The following is a 22384-nucleotide window of genomic DNA, read 5'->3' as shown; positions in this document are numbered from 1 at the left end:
CCCGCCCCAAGGGGGCCCCTCTTCTCTCTTCCTGCGAGCAGAGCAGTGCATTTGGCTTTTTATAAAGCCGATAAATAAATAAGCAAGCGGGCATGATTAATTGATGGCATGGAGCAGACCCAGGCGCTGGGAGTCAGGTGGCCCAGCTTCCTGGTGGAGCTAGGCTTTTCAGCGACCTGGGGCCTGTGCCAAGAAGGGGAAGCCTGCTTTGGGGAAGTGCTTCGGTGTGTGCCTGGAGCATCCACCTTTCTCCTCCTCTGTGCCCGCCTCCTCTAGGCCCTAGACCTCGCCAGGGCTGGAAGCTGGGGGCCAACAGGTGCCGCTGCCCTACCCCCATCTCTTCTCCCAGTCTGAGTGCCCTCGGGCTCAACACCCCTGGACTGCTCCAGCCAGCCCTCTCCCCCAAAGCTAGGTCTCCCCGTATACCCCGTCCACACCTCAGTAGTCCCACACTGCATGACCCCAGCCTTGGGTTCCTGTGTATTGGGAAGGTAGGGTACCCTGACCCAGGGGAAGGGGTTCCTCCAAGGGTCAGGCTGACGGGCGGGGGCGGTAAGGAGCTGGTGCTGATGGGAGTACCTGAAGACCAAGCCCGGGGAGAGGCCGTGCGCCCGCTCCCCGGGCCCCGCAGCGCGCGCCCGGGGGAGGGCGCGGGCTGGACCGCGAGCTCCGGGTCCCGCAGGGCGCTCTCCGTGCGGAGTTTGGGGAGGGCCGAGGGGGAGCGCGTGGGGGAGGAGGGAGCGGGAGGGGAGGGAGAGAGGGAGGGAGGCGGGCAGAGCGCAGTGCAGCGGCGGCAGAGGCGACGGCGGCGGGAGGGAGGCGGGCGGGCGGCGGCGGGGCGGCGGGGCGAGGCGAGCGCGGGGCAGCGGCGGCAGAGGAGCCGCAGCCGCAGCGGGGCCGGGCCGGGCCGGGCGCGCACCAGCGGCAGCGGCAGCGGCAGCATCTCGCTCGCGGAGCCGGCGCAGGTGAGGCAGGGGCGGCCGGGCCCGGGGCTCTGGGCCTCCTCCCCTCTCCTTCGGTCTCTCTCTTCCTCCCGGCTGGCTTCCCTTCCTCGGGCGCTCGTCCCCGGGAACCGCTGCCCGGCCAGAGCCCGAGCCGGAGCGCGTCGCGGGTCCACTCGCCCCGCGGAGGCAGGCGCCTTGTCAGCGGTGACCTTGAGCGGGCAGCCGGCGCGGGCGGGGCTGGCCGGGGTGGGCGCCTGCGGACCCGGCGCCTGCAGGCGCGGGGAGGGGGCGCGCCGTCCGCCTGCAGCGCGCAAACTTTCCGGGGCTCCGAACAGCCCCGGAACTGGGGCCTGGGTCGTCCAAGGCGTTAGAATCCTCCGATTTCTTCCTTCCCAGCTGTCTCTGACTTCTCTGCCTGGCTTCTCCCCAGTACTGCGGGGTCCCCCCTTTCTCCAGGTCCGGGTATCTGCAGGCTAGGGACAGGAGCGGAGCTGTGGACGTTGACCCGGGGCTGGGGGCTTCTCTTCCCCGCAAAGGCGCTTCCGGAGCTTCCAAGAGCCGAAGCGCCGCGGGACCCTCTGCCAGGTGCCCTCTGCATCTCCGGCCTTGCTCTTCCCTGGCGCCCCTCACCCTGCCCACAGCCCTCCCCAAGCTGCAGGAGTCCCCTACCTGGCGACACAAGGGCTCCAAAGCCCCACACTCTTGTCAGGCTCTCAGATCTGGTGCTTGATTTTTCAGTCCAGCGTCAAAGGGTCCTTGAGAAAGAGGGCTTAGGCAGGTGCCCCACCTAGGGCCCCAGAGTGGATCAGTATGTTTCCACACACCTGGGCTCACCCAGGGCCTGGTCATTCTGAAGCCCTGTGGTCTCAGGAGGAGACTCTGTCCTGGCCATCGGGTGTGTGTCTTAGCATCCCAGAACGTTATTCTTGAAGATGGCAGGTGAGCCCCAGAGAGGGTGATCCAACCTCAAGGTCACACAGCGAACGTGTAAAAGGAGCAAGAACTGGGCCTTTTTTTTTTTTTCAAAACGGGTTGAGAGGGAAGGAGAGCACTCCTGTTTGGTTCCCACTCCTGGGGAATTTGGGCTCTGTCTCTTACTAGCAGTGTGACCTCTGACAAGTCAATTCCCCTCTGACTCTCTTTCCCCATGTGTAAAATGGAGGTAGCTACCTCCCAGGGCTGTTCTGATGGCTGTGTTAATGTTCTTGAAGTTCTTACCACCCTGCCTAGTGCATGGTCTGTGTCCAAAAATTTTTTGGCTACCGACACGTGAAATTTCCTTTCCGGGCTCGGAAGGGAAGGAGCAGCTCCCATCCTCTCCAGTCTGCTCTGGCATCTAGATTTCAGTGGGTTCTCCCCTGTGGCTCTGTGGGCTGCCAGGGGGCAGCACCTGCCGGAACCCTGAACCCTTGTGCCCTGTGTGGCATGTTGGGTGGTGGCAAGAGTCCCAGGCCCTCGAGAGCCCTCTGGACCTACTGGTGCGGCCGCTGGAGGCTGTGGCTTCTCGCCGCCTCCATGGCAAGAACAGTCGCTCATTCCCAGCTGGGAGACGACGACGGGGCTGCCCTGCTGCAGTCTCAGGAGGATCACCCCCCCCCCGCCCCTGCCTCCACCGTCTCCTGGGCGAACATCAGCCTCACCTTCTCCATCTGACCCGCTCTTCTCTCTAGCTCTGTGCGATGTCATTCCTTCCCTCAGAGGTACTATTGGCAGCAGAGGAGATGGGGCAGGAGGAACTCATTCATTCATTCCCTTGCCTAGCCTTGAGTCATGCCTTCTCTGGGCCAAGGGGTGCTTGGAAGCACCAAGAAATATCAGCCATATGTTGCAGTTATGAAGCCCCTGCCCGGTGCCAGGCGCCTCCTGCTCCCTGGAGACACGTCCATTCATTCGACACATTTTTATTAAATACTTAATATGTGCTAAGCACTGTTTGGTGTGCCAGGGAGACATTGGTAAATAAAACAGACCTGGTCCCAATTGTCTAGGGTGACCATGTAATTTGCCGTCCAAGCCAAGATAATTTTGAGAAGAAGAGAGGGCATTATTAATGATAACACCAGCACCGTGGACATAAACAGGGACTGTCCAGCCAAACCGGGTTGCATGGCCATCCTGTGACCTCATATTTATACACCAGTGTTCATGGAGAACTGTTAATGTTTTTTTTGAGCTTGCTTTTTGCCAGGCTCTGTTAAGCCCTTTCGAGTTATCATCTGATTTAATCCTCCCGGGGCTGTGAAGCTGTTGTTACCATCTGCATGCAGCTGGTTAGTTGTGGGGCTGGGACCCCTTCTGCTACTTAACTGCTGAGTCGCAGTGTCTCCCCAGAGATGGACAAGACCCAAGGCCCACGGGCACTCTCACTCTATCAAAGAAGCTCACAGATGACTCTTAGGAACACAGATGCTGTAATAGATGTGCCGCAGGGGCAGACAGAGGCACAGATTTTGCCTGAAAGAGTCTGAGGCAGCTTTCTGAAGGACAGAACCTTTGAGCTGGAGCTTGAAACCTGAATTAGGGTTTTGATGGACTGTTCAGTTGGGGGCAGGGCATTCCAGGCCCAGGTAACTGAGGCTTTGAGTTGTGGGGTATGTGAACTGTTTGGAGCTGCCATCCTCCAAATAAGTCTGGATCGAACTGTGACAGGGCAAGAGTTAGGCCTGAAACAGCAGAGCCAGCGAAGATTGCGTCCAAAGCTGGTGTGCCATGGCGTTTTACAAGGATACTCTGAAGGTGTGACTATTCTAGAGGCAGGCGGTAGAGAGAGAATTGGTTGTGCTGGTTTTCCCTTTGACAGGGATTTTCTGTAACCCAGTCTATACTATGGATTGCCTGCAAGGTCAGGGAAATCATTCTGTCATGTAGAACCGCTGCAGAAGAATCTTACCAGCGTCTATCGCGGCAGAAAGGTTTCACCAGGCAAAGTGATTGCCGGCAAGAGGAATATTAACCTACTTAAGGGACACGGTGTAAGTAGCATCATTTGCAAATAAGGGATATGCTCATTATAGGTTAAATCTTCTCTGTTTGCTCAGTCACGTGCAGAATAGTAGAACTTCCTCCTCTCGCTCCTCCTCTGCATGTCACCTCTGCCACCATAGAAATCTGCAAGTCATAAAATTGAATTTCTTTAGTAATACAGAAAATTATAATAAAGTCTTATTTCTCAGACTTTTCACTAATTCATACTGGCTTCTTTTCCTCTCCCTGCCAAGGAAGTGGAATTATTAGCTCTATGGTATCTAAAACTTTGAATCCATTAGCAGAGAACAGTAGCAGAAAAGGGGGTCAACTGTTGGGGCCTTGAATTTGGAAAATCAGGCTAGGAAGATTTGGGAAGCAGGAGAGCTTGACGGACAGGGAAGGGGAAGGAGCACGGCCAGCTGGGTGTGTGACCTCTGTAATGACATGGGATTCTGTGGTGAGGGGGGCCCCACAGCTTGATTCAATACTCTGTGGTCACATATTGAAATCCTTCGTAGCTTTGAACAGGGAAGCCCACATTTTCACTTCGCACCACATCCTACAAATTATGTAGCCCGTCCTGGGAGGGAGAGAGGAAGAGAGAAAGGGCCGGGGTGGAGGTGGGGGTCAGGAAGACAGCGGGGGCAGGCGGAAAAGATAGAGACGAGGAGAGAGAAAAGCAAGTAACATTTCTAGAGCCTCTGCCATGTGCCAGATGCTACGTGAGGCCACTTACCTTGTTTCCCTACTTTCGTCTTCCTGACAATCCTGTGAGGTGGGTCATGTCGTCCCTGTTTGAAAATGTAGATTCTGTGTGACTCAGGTTTGGTAGGGGCTTCCCTGGTGGCTCGGTGGTAAAGAATCTGTCTGCTAGTGCAGGGGACATGGATTTGATCCCTGGGTCGGGAAGATCCCCTGGAAAAAGAAATGGCAATGCACTCCAGTATTCTTGCCAGGGAAATCCCATGCACAGAGGAGCCTGGCGGGCTTCAGTCCATGGGGTCACAAAGAGTCGGAGATGACTGAGTGAGCGAGCAAGACAGTTCTCGAGGCTAGCAGTCTGAAATCAAGGGGCCGGCAGGGCCACGCACCTTCTGAAACCTGTAGGAAAGCTTTTGATGGTTTCCAGCAATCTCTGCTGCTCGTAAGCTGGTGTCTTCACACGGCTGGCCTCCCACTCTGTATCTCATTTTCACATCTCTCTGCCCTTATAAGGACAACAGTCATATTAGAATGGAGCCCACCCTCACTGAGGATGGCCTCATCTAAACTTGATCACATCTGCAAAGACCCCGTTTCCAAATAAGGTCACATTCACAGGTGCAGGGTTAGGACTCCAGTGTATTTTCAGGGAGGACACAGCCTCATGCGCAAGCGCAGTGAACCAGGCTGTGTGACTGTGAATGATTTGGGCCGAGAATGAACTCCTCTCTGCCCCAAGGTTAATACCAGCTCTGAAGAATCGAACACTCTTGAGAAGGAGCAAATGACAACTGTCTCGTCCACACTGAGAGAGAAAAATCAGTCCCCGTCGAGGGAGAAAGCAGTCCCAAGTGTACACAGTGGCGTCTCCACCTGAGCCTTCCTGCTTGCCCCACCGTCCTGACGCCATCACTTTCGTCTCTCTGGCTTCCTGGGGGAGTTGAGCGGCTTCAGTCCCCTGTTTCCTCATCTGTGAGACAGGATACCAACAGCGCCTACCTCATGGGTGCTTTCTCATACCTCATGGGAATGAGATGGATTAAAACGAGTGATTCTTAAAACAGTCCCTAGCACACAGTTGCTACTGTTAGCATCCTCATCGTCTTTTAACTTAGGTGACCTTTCACATGTCTTTGTATCTTTCAGTTTTCCTCACAGCAAGCCCTGTGACATGCTTCCATAAATACCAGCTTCCTCTCCCCATTAGGTGGTTACTTGCTGATGAAGCCAGGTCTCAAACCCAGTCCTCGGGTTTCCAGTTCCGAGCTGGCCTCACGGCATGGTGCCTGCTCTAGTAGCTGAAAACCCACTGGTATGAAGGTGTTGTTCCTTGCTTCATGGGGCTGGGAGACTGGAGAGGAGTGATGTGTCAGGGAGAGGATGATGTGAGGGGAAGGAGGGGTACCCAGAAAGAGGAAATAGCCTCAGTGGCCAGAGCCCCCCTTATCACTATGCTTCTTAGAGGTGGCACAGGTGGGGCCTTTCTTTAACTTTGCATTTTCGGGCCCTGGTACATAGTAGGTGCCTAATAAATGTGTTGGATGAATGGATTTCTTATCAAACACAAACAGCCACTGTCCCCCACCCAACAACAACAACAACAAAATCCTGGGATGAGGCCCCGTTGCCTAAGTGGTGATTGCTGGCCACAACTCACAGCTGGGCCATCAACGTGTGAGTGATGTCAAAAAAACCATGCTTTTGATGCTGTTTGAAGAAACTGGATGAGCTGTGAAGGGCGAGGGTGTAAAGAGGGTCCAGTTAAGATTTGTAGAGAGTTTAGCAAAAAAGCCTGGGTCATAAATACCATCTCCTTTCTTTGCTCTTTTCTCACCCACCCCTCTTCTTCTCTCTTCATTTGTATTAGTTGAGGTAGTCAGTAGTGCCATAGAAGTATTTCTGGTTCCTTACTTTCTAGGTAGATGGTAGGCGGAGCTTCTTTGCCTGTTTTGTCATCAGCTACAGCTGTGTGTCTTGCTTCAGCCAGTGAAATTGGACAAGTGACACTTGTCGTCTCGGAATGGAAGCTTTAATAACTAGCATGCTGTTAGCCACTGTCCTCTTTTCCTCTCTCGGCAACTGAGGCAGCGTGAAGTTGGAGCCTCCCTCAGTCTGATTCCCAAGTGAAGATGATGTGGAGCAGAGCCCTCTGCCAAACCATGATGGACGTGCAGCAATCAGTGAGAAGGGAGCCTTCGCTCTTAAGACACTGACACTTCGCTCTTGTCTGTTACCGCAGCATAATCTGTCCTGTCCTGACTGATACAGGTAGAGCACAAGCTAGAATAATCACAACTTGTTTAGAGATGTGTAGCCCTCTGTCCATGGAATTCTCCAGGAAGGAATACTGGAGTGGCTTGCCATTCCCTTTTCCTGGGGATCTTCCTGACCCAGGGATCGAACCCCGGTCTATTGCATGGCAGGCCGATTCTTTACTGTCTGATCCACCAGGGAAGCTCTAGAGATGTGTGTAAGTCTTTTTATTCCTTCACATGTCATGCTTAAAATTTTAGTGTTTGAAGGTGTTGTGGATACAAAAAGGGTGAGCCCCACTGCTCTGTGAGGTAAAGGTCAGTCTTTGTGGCACAGATTATGGGAACTGTACTGACTTCACCGCAGCTTCATCTGCTTTGGTCCCATGTGGTCCTGCCAGACAAGTCCACAGCATCCTCGAAATGGGCCACGTGTGCTGGAGCAACTCCAGGCCTTTGCCTGAGCTCTGCCTAGAGTGGGGCGTCCCCAGGAAGTCACGTCACTTGATGAGTGGCTGTGGTGGAGAATGACGAGGGCATGGAGGGAGAGGAGAGCATTGGGTTGGTTCTGTGCGGCATGGAAGACCAGAATTAGGACTGAGAGTGAGAGTCCTGTTCAGTGTGAGAGAGTGTTCTAGCTATGAGGGCCTGGCCTGGCACAGTAGTGAGCTCACCACACTAGAAAGTTTCCAAGTAGGGGTGAGATGTCATGGTGGAGGTTTCGCGTCATCAAAACTAGCATAAACTTTCCAATCATGTCGGACGTGACTTTAGGTGAGGATTGTCCAAAAAAGCTGGATCTTGGCCATAATTCTCTATTTCTTTTTCCCTTTTAAAAATAAAAATAGCTCCCCCTCCCAATTATAGATTGGTTACATAATGATTATGGAAATACAAATGATATCAGAAAGTACAAAGTAAAACTCAAATGCAATGCCATAAAACAGAGCTAACCTACATTAACAGTTCCTTCCAGATAATGTCCTTCCAGATGTTTCTCTATGATTGATAGGTAACTAGATAGATTTTATTTTTAATCTTTCTGTCACTCAGTAGTAGAGTATGGGCATCTTAAACAGTAGTAAATATTTCTCTACCTTGTCTTTTATCAGTGGCTTTGCTGTAATTTATTTAATAGATCGCTTCCTGGCGGTTGTTCCTGAATTGTGCCACTAGGGGCACCATTGGGATGGATGTCTTGTCTGTGGACCCTGGGCTTGTGTTCAGGCATCTCCTGAGGACCTGTTCCTAGAAGTGACACCGACTGACTCAGACAAAATGGTTTGGGATGAAAGCAGAGGTGAGAGCCGTGGCATGTTCAGGTAGAGGAACCACTTCTGGCAGGAGGGCAGCCTGCAAAAGGCCCGAAGGAGGAGGGCGATGAAAGGGAGATGGTGGCTGGTCTGGAAGGCTGAGGCAGTGGGAGAGAAGGGGAGGACATGGAGGGAGCTGGATTTAGACCCTCAGTCCCAGCTTTGGGTGAGCCATTCCCCAGGCGAAGGCCAACTATGACGGCAGCTAAGATTTACTAGAGCCAGGCAATTACAGGTGTTTTTATGTGCACATCAGAGCCCCACCACCACCTTGCAAGGAAGGTCTCTGTCCCCATTTTACAGAGGAGCAAGGTGAGGCCTGGAGAGGACGCAGCAAAGGTGCTGTTGTCTCCACCTGCAGTGTGTGGACCCCTGCAGAATTCAGCCCCTTCGCCTGCACGCACCCTGGCTAGCTCACGCCTTCCGTCTTGGCAGACGCCATCTCAGCCAGCTCTTTCCCACTCTTGGAAAGGGAGACTGACTGTAGGTGACTCCTTTTTGAAGTTTTTCTTCATGGCTCCTCATCCACCCAGTCAGCCCCCCAAAGTAGGGCAGAACTGCTCAGGGCTCAGAAACATGTCCTGCAGGCCATCATGAGACTGTTCACTCTTGGGTATTCACCGTTGAACCAGGGAGCCTGCATTTGGCTTCAGTGAATTGGAGTCCCTGACTCGACTGACAGAGAGTAAGACCCTTTCTTATCTCACATGATCCAAAGCTCTGGAGTCAGCTAATTCAGCAGTTCATTCCATGCCATCAAAACCCACAGTCTTTCTGTCCTTCTCCTCTGCTATCATCATCTAAAAGGATTCTGCTGTCCTGAGCATCCCCTGAAGATGGCACAAGACCCAGGGGACAAAAGGCAGAGGCAGCTCTCTGTTTCTTTTATCAGGGAAGAAGTCTTTCCCAGAAGCCCCCAGCCCACTTTCCTTTCTGTCTCATTGGCTGGAATTGGGTCACATGCCGTGTCTAAACCAATCACTGCCAAGGGAATGTGACTGAGGGCTTTAAAGGACCAGGACTTATCCCTGCATCAGTTAAGGGCAGAGGTAGATGCCCAACACAGTCAGGGCTCTGCCAGCCAGGAAAAGAATGACCACTGGGGAGGCAGCTCCCAGGGTCTGCTCAACTGTGTGCTCACACTCCCAGCTCATCTGCTAGGCTGGGAGCTGTGAGAGGACAGGTGCTTGGGACTTACCCCTTCCTGTGGCTTCTGCAGGCTAGCACAGGGCTTGGCACCTTGTGGATATTGAGCAAACTATGGGTTGAATGAATGAATGAAACAAATCAGTAGGTGTTTCTGGAGACTGCACTGGACCCTGAGATCTCTGTGTACCAACAGTGCCAGTGATCTGTCGGTTGGGGCAGGGGGTGGTTTAAGTATTTCAGAGTATAGGAGTGGCTTTGTCCTCAAAGTTGCTGTAATTTGGCAGTGGGGAGAACACTAGCGCCTAAGCAATGTGTAGAATTCGGGCCTGGATGGTGGCACTGACTAGACATGTCATAGAAGGTAAATGCCTCCACGGGAGCCCAGAACAGTAGGGCAAGGCCCATTAGGGACCAGATACTGTGAAGGGCAGTGGTGGGTGGAGAAAAACGCTGTGTGCTCTGAGACTGGGGGTGAGGTAGTGGATACGGGGTAGTGAGGGCACCAGCTGGTCCTGAGGAGGACTCGTTCTTGAGAGCCTACTGTGTCCTGGGCATCACACTTGTATTGATTTCATCTGCTCTTTCCTGTGTCTATGAAATGGATCATCCCGTCCCATTTTGTAGATGGGGAAACTGAGACTCAGAGGGTGAGTCTCCTTGTCGGACATCACAGAGCCAGGAAGTGGTGGAGTTTGGCTGAGAGAGCACATCTGTCCTGAAACGCTGGCTCCATTCCACAAAGGGGCTGGGATGGCCTTCGAGGGCCCACCTAAGACCAGCAGACCGTGGAGTGAATGGGAAAGGGGAGCCTGTAAACTGGCAAGGAGGGCCTCGAGAAGCTTGGCGCTGTGCAACGAGGGAGCGAGACATCCCTGTGGAAGAGGTGCTTGCAGCAGGATTCAGGGTGAGCCTGAGGAGCCGTGATCCTTGGCATCAGAGCTGACCTCACATCCCTGATCTCCCAGCCAGTAGCTGTGACCTTGATGGGACACTTAGCTTCTCCATCCCTCAGTCTCTCCATCTATAAAATGACAATAATAATTAAATATGTACCCAGTGCCTGGCACATAAGGAGAATTTAATAAATGGAGCTATTATAATTATTAATATCATTGTTGCTGCTGTTTTAGAGCCTGGTGGGTGATCACATTTTGCGGTGACCCCCTTGGTGTGGGGTCCTGGGTTCCAGCTCTGCCTTGATCACACCCACACATTTGACCTTGACTGCATCCTGCACCCAGCCTGGCTCTCCAGGCTTCCTCTGCAAACTTAAGAGGGGGTGGGCCAGCTGAATTCTAGCCTTCTCCTTGTTCCAAGCTCTGCGCTTGTGTGAGGTGGAAGGGGGAGGCTGCAATGACAAACGGGATCAGAATGGAGTGAGGGGGTGTTGGGGATGCCTTTGTTCAGGGGAAACAAAGGAAGGGAAGGGCAGAGGTGGGAAGGAGGAGCAGAGAGGAGCCCGAGCAGGTGCGCAGCCAGCCAGGCCCGAACAGGTGTGCAAACCGGTGGCCGGACAGCCGGTGGCCGCACAGTTTGGAGGGAAGCAGAGGCAGCCTGCTGAAACTGACCAGGCAGAAGCTCACTGAGAACAGCTGCGTCTGACACCTGCCTGCGTTGTGGCAGAACCAGAGAGAGAGAGGAAGAGAGAGAGAGAGAGAGAGAGAGAGAGAGAGAGAGAGAGAGAGATCAATCATAGTTCTTCCTGATGTTTAATACCTGGGAGGCAGGGCTTTGAAGAGTGTATGTGTTCAAAGACTGAAATTGAATTTCTCCAAAGTTTGCAGGAACACTGCAATTATGCCTGAGAACATGTCTATGAAATCCCCTTGAAATCTATTTTTGGCGCAAGGTTTTATAACCAGAGTCAGAAATTGAGTGGAAGTGTGTGGGAGGCTGACCCTGGACAGATTCCATGTTTTAAAGGGGAAAGGGTATTTTTAACTGCAAACACCCCTGTCTCCTGGGGTGAGACCAGGGAAGAGGCAGCTTTACCACTTTGGGTTTCCCACCCACTGTCGCGTTAAGACGGCAGCTATCTTTGACAGAAGTTGTTTCAGTTCCTTACTCAGAGTGGGTGGCCTAGGGCTGAGGGATGAGGGGGAAACTTGTCTGGGAGTTCTGTGTGTTGGAACAGAGATACATCTTAATTTGCCAGAGACTCCTTCAAATCCATCTTGTGCGGCTGTCACTGTGCCCAGGGAGATTTGCCCGGCGGGAGATTTCTCCAACACTGCTGTATCAGTTAGCTGTTGCTTAGTAACAAATTGCCCCAGTCTTGATGTCTTGAAGCAGTTGGTGTGTATTATTGGTAACGAGTGTACAGTTCAGCTGAATGGTTCTTCTGGCCCCGCTGGATTCCCTGACATGTCTGTGGTCTGTTGTCAGGCGGGTAAGCAGCTCTGTTGACCGTGGTGGGCTCTTTCACAGGTGTGGGGGGTCAGCTGGCTCAGGGCTGGCCTGGGACAGTCTCTATGGGACAGCTCAGCTCGGCTGTACGCTGCGTCTTCTCCTCCAGCAGCACGTGTGGGTTTGTTGGAGAGGCAGTGGCAGGGCTGTGAGAGAAAACAGAAGCACGCAAGGGTCATTGAGAGCTGGGCTCAAAACTGGCACAAGGTCACTTCCAGTGCACGTGTGCATGCTCAATTGCTCAGTCGTGTCAGACTCTCTGTGACCCCGTGGACTGTAGCCTGCCAGGCTCCTCTGTCCATGGGATTCTCCAGGCAAGATTGCTGGAATGGATTACCCTGTCCTCCTCCAGGAGATCTTCCTGACCCAGGGTTCAAACCCACGTCTCTTATATCTCCTGCATTGGCAGGTGGGTTTTTTTGTTTTTGTTTTTGTTTTTTTTACCACTAGCGCCACCTGGAAAACCTCCTGTTGGCCAAAACAAGTTATGAGGTCACCTCAATTCCAGGATTGGGGAAATATGATGGTATTTCTTGAATGGCAGAGTCACACTGAAAAGGGCTGGGGTCCAGGCAGGCCTTCAATTGGGACCACCAACACCTCCACTCGGTCCCCTGCACACACGTGAGCTTCAGCGGCGCCCTCTGGGGCTGTCACATTAGCGGTAGTCTTTCCTTATAGTCGTCCCTATGCCCAGGAGTACCTTGCCATGCAGAGTTTTCTAAGAGCCTTCTCCGTGGAATAAGGAAAGTATATGTTGCCACATCGGAGAAGGCAATGGCACCCCACTGCAGTACTCTTGCCTGGAAAATCCCATGGACGGAGGAGCCTGGAAGGCTGCAGTCCACGGGGTCGCTAAGAGTCGGACACGGCTGAGCGACTTCACTTTCACGTTTCACTTTCAAGCATTGCAGAAGGCAGTGCTAACCCACTCCAGTGTTCTTGCCTGGAGAATCCCAGGGACGGGGGAGGCTGGTGGGCTGCCATCTCTGGGGTCGCACAGAGTCGGCCACGACTGAAGCGCCTTAGCAGCAGCAGCCCCCACATGACGCGAGATCAGTTTGCACTTGCGTTGTTGTCTAGCCGCTTCGGTCGTGTTGGACAGTTTGCACCTGGATGGACTGTAGCCCACCAGGCCTCTTGGTCCCTGGGATTCTCCAGCCAAGAATACTGGAATGTGTTGTCATGTCCTTCTCCAGAGGATCTTCCTGACCCAGGGATCAAACTCGTGTCTCCTGCGTTGGCAGGTGGATTCTTTACCACTGAACCACCAGGGAAGCCCCCACTCACTCTGAGACTGGCAGAAATTAAACAGCTTGATGTCCTCCAGTGCTGGTGACGATGTGGGGGAAGTAGATGTTGTATCCATGGCTGGTCAGGGTTTCCATGGCATTTAAGGGGGCAATTCTGCTATATTTCTTTCTTTTTTTTAATTTAATTTTTTTTAATTGGAGGAATATTGCTTTACAATGTTGCGTTGGTTTCTGCCATACAACAATGCAAACCAGCAGTAATTATCTGCTGTATTTCTTAGAATTAAAAACATATGTAAGGGTTAAACGCAGTACGGAATGACCATATCATGGATGAATTGCTGATAGACACAACTACCCAGATGAACCTCAAGGCGTGAAAAAGGCCAGTCCCACAAGCTTATTTGTTCCATGACTCCGTTTGGGTAACTTTGGTGACGTAACATAATCTTAGGGTTGGAGAACAAGTTAGTGGTGGTCAGGGGTCAGGGATGGGGAGAGGGCGTGCGACATGCAGGGGAAGGCAGGGGGCCTTGGGGGGATGGCACAGTTGAGTGTCTTGGAGGGGCTGTTGTGTGCAGAAAGACGCACTTGTGATAAAATTACAGAGAGCTACATGTGCACGCACACAAACACACCTGTATGGCGGGTGCAGTTTGAATTAAGCTCTAGGGGTTGTGGAATGTCTATTTCTTGGTTTTGACATTGTGCTCTATCTATGCAAGATTCTGACTTTGGGAGAGGCTAGGCGAAAGATGTCTGGGTGTTCCCTATACACTTCCTAACAACCCCCTGTGAATCTAGAATTATTTCCAATAAAGTTGAGTCCAGAGTGATGCCAGTGTTCCGCATGGTCCTGTGCACTTGGAGGCTTATGCAGGTGGTCATTGAACACTGTTATCAGGCGACTGGAAACGACTCAGAAACAAGCTGAACACGCTCTTTCACCTGATAGCCGTTTATTGAGCTCCTGCCCTGTGCCAGTCACCGTGCAGGCTCTGGGGACATAGCCGTGAGCAAAGTAGTCCAAGTCTCTGCCCAGGTGAGCTCACGTTGTGTGACCGTCTCACCACAGGGAGCTGACTCAACCACAGGGCAGCTGCACAAGGAATCCCAGGTAACAGAAACAGGGAGAGGAGGGGGGTTCCAGTCACTGTGGACGTGTGCGATTCTGTCTCCAGACCACATCGCTGAGAGGGAAGAGCAAGACGCTGAGAGGGAAGAGCAAGAATCAGGCATTTGGTGTGATGTTTTTTAGAAAAGAAGCACAGTCAGATAAAGAAAGGGCCAAACTCTGGCGTGCGCTTGGCCGGCTGTTAGAAGGCCCCATCCCCAGAATGGAAGGCCCACGGGGGCGGGGAGTCGTGGCTCTTTTGCGCGCGCACCCCTCCAGGTGCAGTTCTGGCACGGAGAGGCACGCAGATTATCTGCTGAAGGAAGGAGTGAGTTGTACCTGTTGACTGAAAAATAGAGTCACAACCTGAAAGTAGAGAGTTATTTTATTTTGTGGGCATGTGTAGGATTCCTAGTCCGGAAAGACGGTATCTCAGAAGCTCTGAGAAAACTGCTCCAAGGAGGCAGGCGGGAAAGTCGGGCTATGCACGAAAGTTTGCAACAAAGGGAGCAGGCAGTCTGAACGGCACGGATCAGGCGTCTGCAAGCCTCTGGGCTCACTGATTCCATTCCTATCATATGCACCTCAGCTCTCTGGGGCAATTCTGTTTCCTTGTTCGCCTTTGCCTCTGGCATTTCCCCAGCATCTCAGCAATCACCGTGGGGGCTGGCAGCATCCGCTGGGTCACCGCTTTGGGAGCCCTCTTCACCTTTGGAGGCTGGAAATCACTGATGGCTGTAACTTTTTTTTGTTGTTGTTTATTGATATGGCAGGAGATATTTTTATTTCACATACCCATTTTACAGATTGGCCAAGGGAAGCATGAGGTCCTCAGCAGTGATATACTGGCTTTACCCCCCAAAAGAGCTATGAGGTGTGGATCAAATACCTTGGACTTCGAGGCTACCATATACTTTTCTTTCACCCATTTCCCACCCCAACCACAGGAGGCTGAAATTGTCAGGTCTTAGGTCTTCTGATCCACCCTGGCTGTTGGTTGTGGAATGAGGTCACGCTTTTTTTTTGGTTCACAGTCCGGGAGTTGGTGATGGACAGGGAGGTCTGGCGTGCTGCAGTCCATGGGGGTCTCAAAGAGTCAGACACGACTGAGCGACTGAACTGAACTGAACAGTGTGTCAGGCCTGCCTGCTGACATTATTTCATTTAATCCTCCTATTAACCCTGTTTTGGGGAAAGTGGATGTTGGCACATCTTCTATCTGATCTCGGGCCCCAGGCCTTCCTGTAAGTTTTCAGGCACATGACGCTAGATGACTGGAGGCAAGAGAGTCTGTTATGGGACACACAGGCCTCCCTGGAGCCTTTGTGAGTGCCTTGTGCGGGGCACATGCTCTTTACTCTCTGCTCCCCCCTCAGCCTCTCAGACAATCCATGCTTGCCTTGGGGTCCAGGGGGGTTGATCCTCTCAGACAGGGGAGCCTCTGCAGCCGGCTGCCTCTCTTCATCTCTATCAGCCCCGTATGTGGCTTAGAACAGAGCACCAGACTCTTGGGAATGCTTGCTGGGTTGATAGAAGTTGAGATTTCTTTAAAGGCAAGTGCTGGATTTTCAATCACAAGGAACACCTGTACAGCATTTAGCCTTTATGGTAAGAGCAGAGCGTGTTTCTTTCCTTTAACCTGTGTGAGAGTTTGTGTGGTAGGATAACAACGAGCGAGAACACGATGCTCAAGGTAGCTCATTCATTCACTCACTGATTCATTCATTCACCAAAAACGTCTTGAGGCTCTGGTAGGGCCTGTGGCTGGTCCTGAATGTGTGGTTTGACCCAGCGCCGTTCTCAGGACAGGAGAGCACAGAGGCAGTTTACCCAGTGTCGCCTGGGAACCTGCATACCAGGAGGGTCACAGCACACAAGTTACTCTCACCCCTTCTTGTCCCCTCCTGAGGACCACAAACCATCCTTCCAAGTCCCAGCCAAAACAGCGAAACATGAAGAGGCTCTTGGGGTCACTGAGGGAATCCTTTCAGACCAGGGGTCCCCCGCAACGTGGGCATCTGGCAGCCTTGTTCATGGCCTCAACGTGCCCCCTCATCCGTTGCCTGCTGGGTCCCCTCGAACATTTATCACCCAGTTTCAGAAAAAGGCTGCGAGGCCAGATGACTTGTCTGTAACCGATGAGCCTCGGCGCCCACAAAGCAGAAATTAGTGAATGATGGTTGGGGAGAGAGGCGGGGTAGAGGACAGCAGCTATTTCGGGCTCACTCTGCCAAAGCAGAGCCTAATGCGTGCGTCTGCGTATTAACTCCATGTGCTCTTTGAGCAGGAATCAAAGTCATGTTGGCTGGGGTTTTGTTTCCTCGCCAGCTCCAAGCTCCTCAAGTTTGTACATCTTGTAAAAATAGGCAGATTTTAGGTTAATAAGAAGAAAATAGAGCTACTGTGAGGACTGATCCCCACTCTCTCTTTCTAATTTAGTATGATTCATCAAAACCTTCTCTGAGCCAGCCAGTCAAACAGACTAAGATCAGAATGACCTGAGCGCAAATCTTGGCTTTCTCGCTTTCTGTCACGTGAGCTCTCTGGGCATTAGTCTTCTCAACTAAAAAGTGGAGGTTAGGAGATTAAGGGAGATACTCTGTGGGAAAGTTCCCAGCCTCTTTCCCAGAGTGGAGGGGATGATTTTCGTCTAGGAGCGGGTTTTGCTACCCTTCTCCTTCTCTCCGTACACGATTACTGTTTACAGGTGGAGAGCCGCTTCTCTGTCCCTGGGGGTGATTCTGAGACAAGTTTCATGCATCTGCCTCACGCAGTCTAATCATCAAGATGTAGGAGCCAAAAACTGCTTAACTGTCTGAGTCAGTGACTAGAGTGAAACTTTAGAAGCCTCAGTTTCCTCCTCTATTAAATAGAGAAAATAGTACCTTTTGTAAGGAGATATTGAGACGTGGATATGTGTGTGTGTGTGTGTGTCTGTTTATCCCTGTCTACGTATAGATCTTTCCATCCATCTGCTGCTCATCCATCCATGTACACATGCGTCTATCTACCCGCCCATCATCCATCCACTCACCTATCCATCCATGCATCTATTTATCCATCACTTAGTTATACTGGTGGGGCTTGCCTGGTGGCTCAGACGGTAAAGAATCTGTCTGCAATACAGGAGACCTGCGTTTGATCCCTGGGTTGTGAAGATCCCTTGGAGAAGGGAATGGTAACCCACTCCAGTATTCTTGCCTGGAGAATCCCATGGACAGAGGAGTCTGGCAGGCTACAGTCCATGGGGTTGAAAAGAGTCGGACATGACTGAGTGACTAACACTTTCACTTTGAGTTGTATTGCTCTGTGTGAGTGCTCTTAAGTGTCAGCTGTTCAGAGGATGATGGTACAAGTTTCCACAGTAGTGGTGGCTCACCCCACAGGTTAAATGTTGCTCTGTTGATCTTAAAGGGCCCTCGTTCAGGAGTCGGGTGTATTCTCTTCCGTGTCAATCCCCAATGATGAACAGTCGTAGCTCTGACTTAGCGTCCTCCCAGTCCCCTTTCCTGATTTGCCCTTTCAGAATGAAGACTCGTGTTCTTTTGATGTGAACATTATTTCTGCACTTTGTCCCCAGAGCCTTTGTGGTTCTGCAGTGTGAAGACAGAATCCTCTGTAGGTGGTAGGTGGCGGCGGTGGGTTGGTGTGTATGGGTGGGAGGAGGGGTTGGCCCCCTCCCTTAGTTTTGATCTCTGTGTGATCTCTGGGACTGGCCTCTGCTCTCTCCAGAATATTCTTTCTTCTCCCATTCACTCTACCCCCACTGAGGACTTACTCTGTTGAGCCCCTGCATCCTGCCCACACAAAGCCCACCACTCAGATGGGGTGGGGAGGGGAGGATGTGCAGCAAATGCCTTAACAGCATGGCAGAGTGTGAGAAATAAGACGGATTACTAATATCCACTGGGCTCCTTCGGGGCCAAGCACGAAGTCTCGGTGGTCTCCTGGCAACTACCTGAGGCCAGTGCTTGTCCTAAGCATTGGACGATGGTGGGGAGCTTTCCATAAAGCTGAGAGAAAAGGAGGCCCTTTGGTCCTGGGATTTCAATCTTCCGACTCTTTCTGTGTTAAAAATGGACTTTCTTCTGTCGTGCTGATGCTAGAAGGAGGTCTGTTTCTCTCAAAGTTTGGTAATTTTAGATTGATTTGCCTAATGTTTTTTTGTTTGTTTGGTTGGTTTTGTTTTGCTTTTTTACTTTGACTGGTCCAGGATATCTCCAAATCTGGGGAACACTGAGAGACCTCATTTTGCTGTTGTTCCGTCGCTAAGTGGTGTCTGAGTCTTTGCAGCCCCGTGGACTGCAGCACGCCAGGCTTCTCCGGCCTTCACCATCTCGCGGAGTTTGCTTACCTTATTTTGGGAGGGGCTTATCTTTTTGAATTGTAGTTGCTGACAATTGTGTGAATGCAGAGTGGAGTCCCCCCGCCCCCCCCGCGCCACCACTAGTCATGGCCCTGCCCTCCTTCCCAGCTCCTGTCCCCTGGTAATGGCAGCACGTTCGTCCGCCCAGGCGGTCTCCACATCAGAACCGTGGAGGGAGAGCTCTCGTGAGCGTCCACGTTGCCTTTTTAAACCGAGAGTCCCACCACCACCTTTCTGGGCCACATCCCTTTCTCTTTCCTCTGCTCCGTCCTCGTCAAGCCGGGGCCTGCATCATTGCCCATCTGGCGTCCAGGGGAAAATAACGGCCTGCGTTTTGGTGAGTAAGCGCTTTGCGGGCTTTGTAAAGTGACTGTGCTGATCGGGCTGCCTCTGCGGGCTGCAGGTGGCCTCGCAACGGATAGATCGGATAGATCGTGCCGCTGCGGAGGTTTGCTTGCCTCACCTCCTCCCCCGCTGAGAGCAGATTTTCTTTTCCTGGTGCCGCTCTCGGAGGACTCGGGTCAAGCAACAGGGACAAATCTAAACGAAAATTGACTCAGGCTAATTTCTGAACAAAACGTTTTCCCGTCTGATCTTGAACAGTTAGGAGTCTGAGGCAAAGGACATACGGAAGGGCGTTGAAAAGTAAGACACGCCTGTTGGCCTAGGTGTGTGCTGTCAGGAGTCAGTGCTGCTGAGGACAGGGTCCCTTGCGGTAGGTGCCACAGCTTGGAATTGGGGTGTCCTTCCCACAGACCCCGCTGTGGCCAGAGCCCCTCAGAATGGCTGACGTCTGGCGGCACTGACCAGCTCTCATGGTGTTCCAGGACTTTGTGTCTGAGAAGCAGCCTCACAGGCCTGGTCTTTTGGGTATTCCCGATGGACAGATGAATGCCTGCATGAGTGGATGGATGGATGGGAACCCTGTGGGATGGACCAGCGTGCACTGGCCTTTCACACCATTGGAGACACTGAGGCTCAGAGAGGTAAATGGGAAAAACACCCAACACGTTCCTCACAGGAGTCGTGGGGAGAATTTTATGAGTGTGTGACATGAATAACCATACTGAATACATATGTGCAGGTATATATGCATGTCCCCGGGGCTTCCCTGGTGGCTCAGATGGCAAAGAACCCGTCTGCCAGTGCAGGAGACCTGAGACGCGGGTTGATCCCTGGGTCGGGAAGATCCCCTGCCACAGGGCATGCACCCCGCTCCAGTATTCTCGCCTGGAGAATCCCATGCACAGAAGAGCCCGGCGGACTATAGTCCATGCAGTTGCGAAGAGTCGGACACGACTGAGTGAGCACACACCTCTAAACTTGTTCCCAGAAGTTTCTACACAGAAGAAAACATGCCCAAAATGCCATCGGAAAGGCATCTTGTACTCGATTCATTGTGTCATAGAAGCGTGAAGAGCATTCTTTGGCCCACGAGATAACACAAGCCAACAATGCTTGGGCGCTTAGGATGCTCCACGCACTGCGCGTGGATTAGCTCACTTAATCCACACCGCAATACTCTGAGGGAAGTGGTGTCTGTATTGTCCCCATTTTATATGTCAGGAGACCGGAGGGCACACGGTTGATTGTTTACCCAAGGCTGCCAGTGAGAGGCAGAACTGAGTCTCCAGGCCCAGGGTCTTTAGTTCCCAAGGCGTGTGTGTCCCGGGGTGGGAGGGGGGCTTCATGTGGAGCCACTGCTGTGAGCTGTGCGCAGCGATGCCGGCTGTGGCCCAGGGCGGTCAGTGCTCCGTGTGCTCTCAGAGGACAGGGTCCAGCCCCTCAGCCATGGCTCCTGACAGCCCCAGCTCCTGTCTGGCCTCAACCTCCCCACCTGTAAAGTGAGCTGGTTACGTGGCATCAGCCCCGTGCCCGAGCCCCACCCCAACATTCCAGAAATAGACAGACATCTACATGAATCCAGCCTAAAGCTTTCTATTCTTCAGTTATTTTTTGGAGAGCATAGGAACTACTGTTCAGAAAATGTTCTCAGTTTTCCTAACTGTGAAATAGGTCACTGTGACCATTCAGTGAGGATGCAGCAAGCCCCCCGGGATATTATAACAAGTGCATGAGAATTGCTCACCTTAAAAAATAGAGTTGGTTCTAGTCTCTTGGGCCGTGTGTCACAGATCCCTCACGGAGCTCTGGAGACCCAGCCCCCACCCTCCACAAACCCGGCATCTATTTGAGGAATCTGTGCAAAGTTTGGAGTCTTGGAGCTTTTCTGTGGCGAACCAGGTGAGCCTGAGCACCCTTTGTCAGAGGGGCCCTGGCCTCTCTGCTTAGACAAGCTCAGTCTACCATTTCACGTGGCTCCCTTGGGGGCCCCAGCGAGGTGTCAGTTTAGTGGGAATCAGAAAGAGAGGGGAGGGACATGAGGAACCCAGGAGGGTGGAAGAGACGGAATCTGCCTCCCACAGTTCAGCCATGAGAGAATGAGTGCCTTTAGAACAAAGTGACCCTGGCTCCACGGGGACCTGCTTGGTGGAAGCTTGTCCTTTGGTGTCTTTAGCTAAAAAATCTAAGGTGTCGTATAAGAAGGAATTTCGCTTTAGAGATGGGAAGCCTTTGAGTTGGGGCTTTAAGGACAAGGAAGCGAAGAGTGGAGCTAGGATTCTGGTTGTCAAAGATTGTCCCTCACGCGTAGGTCCCTGCGGCTGTCCTGCACATCTGTGCTCCTGTGTGTGTGTGTGTGTGTGCACGCGCGTGCACGCTCGTATGCATGCGCCTCTGCACGCCCACCATTAGACCAAAGGGCACCTCTGTGTGCATTAGGAAAAGGTGCCCCTTGGGCTGAAGCAGCCTCTGGGCACACTGCTTAGCTAGCAGACCTGCCGCCACCGCCCCCTGCCCCACACCATTTCTCGGGTGGTGAGGAGACCATCAGCTGAGGGCTGGTAATGTCCCAGTGAAGTGGAGACTCTGCAGCTGGACTCTCCCCATGAGGCATGGCAAACCTGACTCTCCAAGAGTCATTTCTACAAAACCCACAGCTTCCCTCTGCTTGCTCAGCCGCCTTCTTGAAGATAATCTGTTTTTTCTGGGCCTCTTCAAGACCCATCCGGCCCCAGCAGTCACATTTACTGATCTGACTCCAGAGCACAGATTTGATTCCTTCAGTTGAGTACCTGCTTTCACTGGAAAACAAGCCTGGATCTTGCCATTTCCTGGGCGCCTCATCTGATCCTCATGGCAGCCCTGAGGGTTAGATGGAAGGGAGCTGATACACCCATTTTACAGATGGAGAAATGGGCTGTGGGACAGGAACTTCAGAGCATGTCACGGGTGGTCTGGATTTAAAGAGCTTGCCATCTGGTTTTCAGTGATTCTACAGCTCAGTTTAGCTTCTGCAAAATCCTCTCCGAAGTGTGAACATTCACGGTCTCGTAGGCTTAGCTTCCTTTCCCTGCCACCTCTGACCTGAACCTCCGTCCTGACCCACCATCTTCCATGATGAACTCCTAACAACAGAGTCTCAACCACCGTCTTGACTTGTCATTGTCCCAGGCCAAATAGCCAGTTGACAGTGGCCTCTCTGGGAACTCCATTAGCCTGTGGTGCTGTGCGATCCCTCTGTGTTCACTGCTGTGGTCATCACTGCTGCAAACCTGCTTCTAAGAGCTGGACCTCACCCCAGGCCTATTGGGTGCTTCTCTTTAGAAACTGCCTGCAGAGCCTGGGTCCCATTGCCCTAAATACTCTAAGATGATAAATCTTCATCCTGATTTCCTTTTAGGCAGATGGCATATCAGTGCCAGGCCCAGAGTGGGTTCTAAATAGATCATTGTTGAATGAGGCGATTAATTGATGAATCCTTTGAGGCTGCTATTTAATAGAAATCTTTCAGTTGCCAGTGGCCAAATCACAACACAAATTAGTTTAAGTGGAAAAAAAAAAATGAATGCTTTGGCT

General features: G+C 52.3%; 1 protein-coding gene across 1 annotated transcript in view; it reads left to right on the top strand.

Moving 5' to 3' along the window:
* Positions 864–22384, top strand: part of ATP2B2 (ATPase plasma membrane Ca2+ transporting 2) — a 378813-nt gene continuing 357292 nt past the window's right edge. Inside the window, 1 exon segment of the mRNA XM_018038308.1 lies at positions 864–965. The gene's annotated coding sequence lies outside the window, so the exon portion shown is untranslated.

This window comes from Capra hircus, chromosome 22, assembly GCF_001704415.2.
Source record: "Capra hircus breed San Clemente chromosome 22, ASM170441v1, whole genome shotgun sequence".
Lineage (NCBI taxonomy): Eukaryota > Metazoa > Chordata > Mammalia > Artiodactyla > Bovidae > Capra > Capra hircus.
Note: the sequence above shows the minus strand (reverse complement) of the source record. Positions and strands in the feature narration are given on the sequence as shown.